Consider the following 7070-nt stretch of genomic DNA (forward strand, 5'->3'; position numbering starts at 1 on the left):
CCGCAATTGTGGACAATAGAACATGTTCTATAGGCTCTACAAAAAACGCAGTGTTCGCCCGATCAGGCCTGATCTTGTGCGCACACTTGCGTTCAGTCCGCCCCACCGCAGTGACAGAATTTTTTTTTTTTCTGATCACTGCAAAAACACCGTAAAATCGCTGCGGCGCTATAAAGATCACTTTTGAGGGGCATGGAGAGTTCATATAAGATTTTTTTTTTGGGCACAAGTTAGCGGAAATTGTTTTTTTGGTTGTTTTTTTGTTTTTTCTTACAAAGTCTCATATTCCACTAACTTGTGTCAAAAAATAAAATCTCACATGAACTCACCATACCCCTCACGGAATCCAAATGCGTAAAATTTTTTAGACATTTATATTCCAGACTTCTTCTCACGCTTTAGGTCCCCTAATATGCCAGGGCAGTATAAATACCCCACATGTGACCACATTTTGGAAAGAAGACACCCCAAGGTATTTCGTGAGGGGCATGGCGAGTTCATGTAAAATTTTATTTTTTGTCACAAGTTAGTGGAATATGAGACTTTGTAAGAGAAAAAAAATAATTAAAAATCATTTTCCGCTAACTTGTGCCAAAAAAGAAATATTCTAGGAACTCGCCATGCCCCTCACGGAATACCTTGGGGTGTCTTCTTTCCAAACTGGGGTCACTTGTGGGGTATTTATACTGCCCTGGCATTCTAGGGGCCCTAAAGCGTGAGAAGTAGTTTGGAATCCAAATGCGTAAAAAATGCCCTGTGAAATCCTAAAAGTACTCATTGGAATTTGGGCCCCTGTGCGCACCTAGGCTGCAAAAAAGTGTCACACATGTGGTATCGCCGTACTCAGGAGAAGTAGGGCAATGTGTTTTGGGGTGTCATTTTACATATACCCATGCTGGGTGAGAGAAATATCTCTGTAAATGACAACTTTTAAAAAAAAATTATACAAAGTTGTCAATTTACAGAGATATTTCTCTCACCCAGCATGGGTATATGTAAAAATACACCCCAAAACACATTGCCCTACTTCTCCTGAGTACGGCGATACCACATGTGTGACACTTTTTTGCAGCCTAGGTGCGCAAAGGGGCCCAAATTTCAATGAGAATCTTTACGATTTCACAGGGCATTTTTTAAGCATTTGGATTCCAAACTACTTCTCACGCTTTAGGTCCCCTAAAATGCCAGGGCAGTATAAATACCCCACAAGTGACCCCATTTTGGAAAGAAGACACCCCAAGGTATTTCGTGAGGGGTATGGTGAGTTCATGTAAAAAATTGCCAAATTAGTGGAATATGAGACTTTGTAAGAAAAAAAAAAATATATATAATTTTCTGCTAACTTGTGACAAAAAATAAAAACTTCCATGAACTCACTATGCCCATAAGCGAATACCTTAGGGCAGGGGTCTCAAACTCAATTTACCTGGGGGCCGCAGGAGGCAGAGTCTGGGGGCTTGAGAACCGTATTTTTCGCCCTATAAGACGCAGGTTTTAGAGGAGAACAATAAGAAAAAAATATTTTCCATTACACCTCAGGTCAGACCAGCAATCAGACCCCCAATGTTAATCAGACCTCAGATCAGACCCCCAATGCCTCAGATCAGCCCCCATGTCAGCCATCAGCCCCCCCATGTCAGCCATCAACCCCCCATGTCAGCCATCAACCCCCATGTCAGCCATCAGCCCCCCATGTCAGCCATCAGCCCCCCTATGTCAGCCATCATGCCCCCATGTCAGCCATCATGCCCCCATGTCAGCCATCATGCCCCCATGTCAGCCATCAACCCCCCATGTCAGCCATCAGCCCCCCATGTCAGCCATCAGCCCCCCATGTCAGCAATCATGCCCCCATGTCAGATTTCACCCCCTAAATGTCACATTTCTCCCCCCCCTGGCTCCCTCCATGTTGTCACATTTCTCCCCCTCTGGCTCCATCCATGTTGTCACATTTCTCCCCCTCTGGCTCCCTCCATCCTCCATCTTGTCACATTTCTCCCCCCATCCATGTTATCATATTTCTCCCCCTCCATGCCATCCATGTTGTGTTGTCACTCACATCACACTCGCTACCCTAACATAACACAACCTGACCTGTCCTGATTCTCCTGCCGGCTGCCTGCGACTCTTCAATTCAAACTTTTTCTGACCGCTGTGGCTGTGTCAGACTGCTCGCCTCTGACAGTCCCTCTGCTCTGGCTGCTTCCCGCCGCCGCGGCGCTGCTCACTCACCCTGTCACACCCCCGTGGCCTGCCCTGAGCCCATGTGACCGTGTGTTGCCATGACGGCACTCGTTATTCATTTTTGCGCAGGCCGGCCGGTTGGTGCGGGCCACAAAATATTGTACTGAGGGCCGCAAATGGCCCGCGGGCCACGAGTTTGAGACCCCTGCCTTAGGGTGTCTACTTTCCGAAATGGGGTCACTTGTGGGGTGTTTCTACTTTCTGGGCATTGTAGAACCTCAGGAAACATGACAGGTGCTCAGAAAGTCAAAGTGCGTAAATTCACATTTTTGCACCATAGTTTGTAAACGCTATAACTTTTACCCAAACCAATAAATATACACTTATTGCATTTTTTTTTATCAAAGACATGTAGAACAATAAATTTAGAGAAAAATTTATATAGAAATGTAGTTATATTTGAAAAATTTTACAACAGAAAGTGAAAAATGAAATTTTTTTGCAAAAATTTCGGTCAATTTCGATTAATATAAAGAAAAGTAAAAATGTCAGCAGCAATTAAATACCACCAAATGAAAGCTCTATTACTGAGAAGAAAAGGAGGTAAAATTAATTTGGGTGGTAAGTTGTATGACTGAGCAATAAACCGTGAAAGTAGTGTAGTGCAGAAATTGTAAAAAGTGGTCTGGTCATTAAGGGGGTTTAAGCTAGAGGAGCTGAGGTGGTTAAAGGGGTTGTCCACAATTGGAAAAACATGGCTGATACAGCCAATCACTGGTCTAAGCGTTGTATAGCATGAGACTGCTATATGCAGTGCATTCGGAAAATCTTTAGATCCTTTCACTTTTTCCCATTTTGTTATCTTGCAGCCTTGTGCAAAAATAAATGAAAAATCTAGTTTTTCTCCATCATTCTGCACTCAATACCCCATAATGAAAAAGCAAAAACAAAAAAATTACAAATGTATGCTAATTTATTGAAAATGAAAAACTAAAGTTTTGCGCTGAATAAGTATTCAGCCCCTTTGCTCAGGACTTAGTTGAGGAACCTTTGTCAGTGTTTACAGCCTCTAGTCTTCTTGGCTATGATGCAATGCCTTTCGTTGCTGCAGATCCTCTCTGGCTCAATTAGGATTGACAGAGCCACTCGTGTGTTGTCTTGGCTGTGTCCTTAGTCTCATTGTCTTGAAGGTGAATCTTCAGTCCAGTATAAGGTCTAGCACTCTGGATTTGATTTTCATTAGGAATATCTCTGTACCTTGCTCCATTCAGTTTTCACTCAACCCTGACCAGTCTCCCTGTCCCCGTCATTGAAATACACCCCCATAGCATGATGCCTCCACCATGCTTCACAGTAGGGATGGTATTGGGCAAGTAATGAGCAGTGTGTTGTTTCCTCTAGACATGACACTTAGAATTGAGGCCAAAAGTTTCAATCTTGAGCCCTATTCACATTTACAGTGGAACCCTGACATTTTCTGGACTTTACCCGGAGGGGCTGTATGTGTGAACACACACATTCGCAGTATCTGTCCTGGACTTTATCTAGACATTTTCTCCCAAGAGCCCTAGTACTAACTCCGGATTTTGTCCAAGTGAGCACATATGTGAAAACGTCAATAAATGTTCCAGAAAATCACAGTGGCCCATGCCTAAAGTTCCCGCCCCTTGTCTAGGGACCTGGAACATTTCCTCTGTAGTGAGAACGCACCCGACATGGAACATCTTCGGGCTGATAGCTACATGTGTGAAAGGCCAACTCTGGTAAATCTCCTGAACTGATAATCCAGAAATATTCCGGAATTTAGGTGTGAAAACAGCTTTAGTGTCATCAGATCAGAGAAACGACCCCAAACATACAGCTAATGTAATTTAAAAAAAACTATCTTTAAAATAAAGAAGAGTCCTGGAAGTGATGATATGGCTCCACAGAGCCCTGAGCTCAACATCAGCATCTCAATGGCTGTCTGGGATTACATGAAGAGACAGAAAGATTGGAGAAAGCCTACATCCACAGAAAATCTGTGGTTAATTCTCCAAGGTGTTTGGAGCAACTTCCCAGCTGAGTTCTTTCAAGAACTGCGTGCAAGTGTATCTAAAAGAACTTAGGCCAGGCTCAGACTGGCCCACAGGGGTACAGGTGAATCCCCCGGTGGGCCCCTAGTCTCCCACCTCCTGTACAAGTGGCATATAACACAGTAGACTTACTGCACTACATACATATATTCAGTATACAGCACCTCAACCAGCCTATGGTGATATAAAAAACTTGATAAATTATTTTAAAAAACTCCTCCGTTTATTATGGACACAAGCAGAGCTGAGATGACTTCTAGGTATAGAGGAAAGCTGCCAGTGTCCTCTTCTCCCCAGGACCTACCTTCTCAAAGTTGGAGCAGGGACCCCCATATTCAATCATCTGGTAGCATCTCGCTGCTGTGTGAGCAGGTAATATCTGACTGTATCCGTACAGTGGGCCCCCAAAATACATTTTACTGGTGGGCCCTAGGCACCCCAGTCCGACACTGACTGAGGCTGTTCTGCAGGTAAAGTGCATGCATTTTACATTTTTAATTGATAAAAATAATTAAAGGCTGCTTTCATGTTAGCGGTATTATTTCAATTCTTCTGATTTGTTATAGGAGCAGAAGAATGAAAATAACGGAAGTGATAGATTCGACACATAACTGACATGAACAGAGCCTAACAGATCTCATTGACTATAATGGGATCCATTAGGTTTCCGTTCTGGAGAACATTTTTTAGTGGTGAAAAGCATTGTTTGCAGCATTTTTTCTACACCTGCCTAACACTTTTTAACAGTACTATATATATATATATTGTGCCATAGCAAGGGGTTTTGTTTGGAAAGGCAGGTATTTTCCTCCCAACATGGGCGGCTGGGCTGATTTCCAGCCAGGTGAGAACAAATACCGGACCGGAGTTTAGGTGCCGGGCCGGGTTTTGGCAGCGCCTGGGCTGTCCTTTAAATAGGCAGCTGGGCTCAGCAGCTGAGTCTCTGTTTTTGGGATCTGAAGCATGATGCTGTGCTGGAAAGTTGAAAGCCGCATGAGGGCAGCACGCTGGGAAACATGTCTGTTCTATGGACTTTTTCATTGTGTGAATTAGCACCAAGACTGTAATAAGTTGTTTTTCTTTTGCCTTTTGTGTGAATAAACACTAACATTTTGATTTACGAACTTTCTTTTGCCTCTGTACTGCGTACCCTGTCTAGCAGAGCAAATCCTCACAATTGGTGGCTTGGAGCGGGCACATGCAGTGAGGCTGGCGTAAATGCTGAAATATTTTAGTTTTCGGATACGGCTGGATGTCCTGGATTAAACCAGCTAAATTCAAACCTGTGTCACGTGACTAAATGGAGGCTGTAATGAAAGCTCTCGTGGAGGCTAACCAACACCAGCAAGAAACAAACCAGCTACTGTTACAACACGTGATGGCTTTACAGACGACAGGAGCGTCCCAGAGTGTCCATGATGTCCAGAAAGCGGTCTGTGCGGCGATCCCCAAGATGACACATCAGATGACGTCGAAACCTACCTGGCGATGTTTGAGAAGATGAGAAGATGGCCACAAGCGAGAATCTACCCCGAGATCAGTGGGCTGAGGTCGTCGCTCCATTCCTGACATCCGATTCCCAGAGGGTGTATTTCGAGTTGCCGGACGATCAAGCGGCCGACTACCAGAAAGTCAAGGGTGATATTCTGGCCAGACTGGGGGTGACTGTGTTGGTCTGAGCCCAGTGGGTGCATCAGTGGGGGTTTAAGCCGGCTGAGCCCATGAGACCCCAGTATTATAACTTACTTAACCTCTTGCAAAAGTGGCTACAGCCTGATGTGCTAAGCCCCACTGCTATGCTGGACCGTCTGTTGGCTGATATGTTCTGGAGGGCTTTGCCACCCCCTCTCCAGCAATGGATTGGCCAGGTCTCTTCAGGTAATGCTCTCGAGATGGTCGACCTGGTGGAGCACTATAAGGCTACCCGGAATCTACACGGGGGTTCTTTTGGGAGGGGGGTAGTCAAATCCCGTAACTCTCCACCCCAGACCCGGCAATTTGTGCCCACCAAACCCACCTGGGATGTACCCCCTGTGGACCCAGCTCCGATAGTCTGCTTACGGTGTCGGGAGCCTGGCCATGTACCAGCTGACTGTCCACATCAGGTGGAACCCATGGACACAAAGTCTTTATATGCTAGGAAGCTGTGTGCAGTGGGTGCCCCGGAGTCTCTGAATCACCTGTGCCAGATGGAGGTGGGAGACACTCCAGCGGAGGCTCTGTTGGACTCAGGGAGTCTGGTGACCCTGGTAAGGGCTCCCCTGGTACGGTCCACTAAGTATACTGGCCAGAAAGTCTGGGTCATGTGTATTCAGGGAGACTTAAAAAACTACCCCACTGCTATGGTGTCTCTATCCACGGTTGCCGGCAGGTGGATCCACGAGGTGTCTTTCACCACCAATCTACACTACGAACTTACAGTTGCAAGAAAAAGTATGTGAACCCTTTGGAATTATATGGATTTCTGCACAAATTGGTCATAAAATGTGATCTGATCTTCATCTAAGTCACAACAATAGACAATCACAGTCTGCTTAAACTAATAACACGCAAAGAATTAAATGTTACCATGTTTTTATTGAACACACCATGTAAACATTCACAGTGCAGGTGGGAAAAGTATGTGAACCCTTGGATTTAATAACTGGTTGAACCTCCTTTGACAGCAATAACTTTAACCAAACATTTCCTGTAGTTGCAGATCAGGAGTAATTCTTGACGATTCCTCTTTACAGAACTGTTTCAGTTCAGCATTATTCTTGGGATGTCTGGTGTGAATCGCTTTCTTGAGGTCCTGCCACAGCATCTCAA

Source organism: Bufo bufo, chromosome 5, assembly GCF_905171765.1.
Source record: "Bufo bufo chromosome 5, aBufBuf1.1, whole genome shotgun sequence".
Classification (NCBI taxonomy): Eukaryota; Metazoa; Chordata; class Amphibia; order Anura; family Bufonidae; genus Bufo; species Bufo bufo.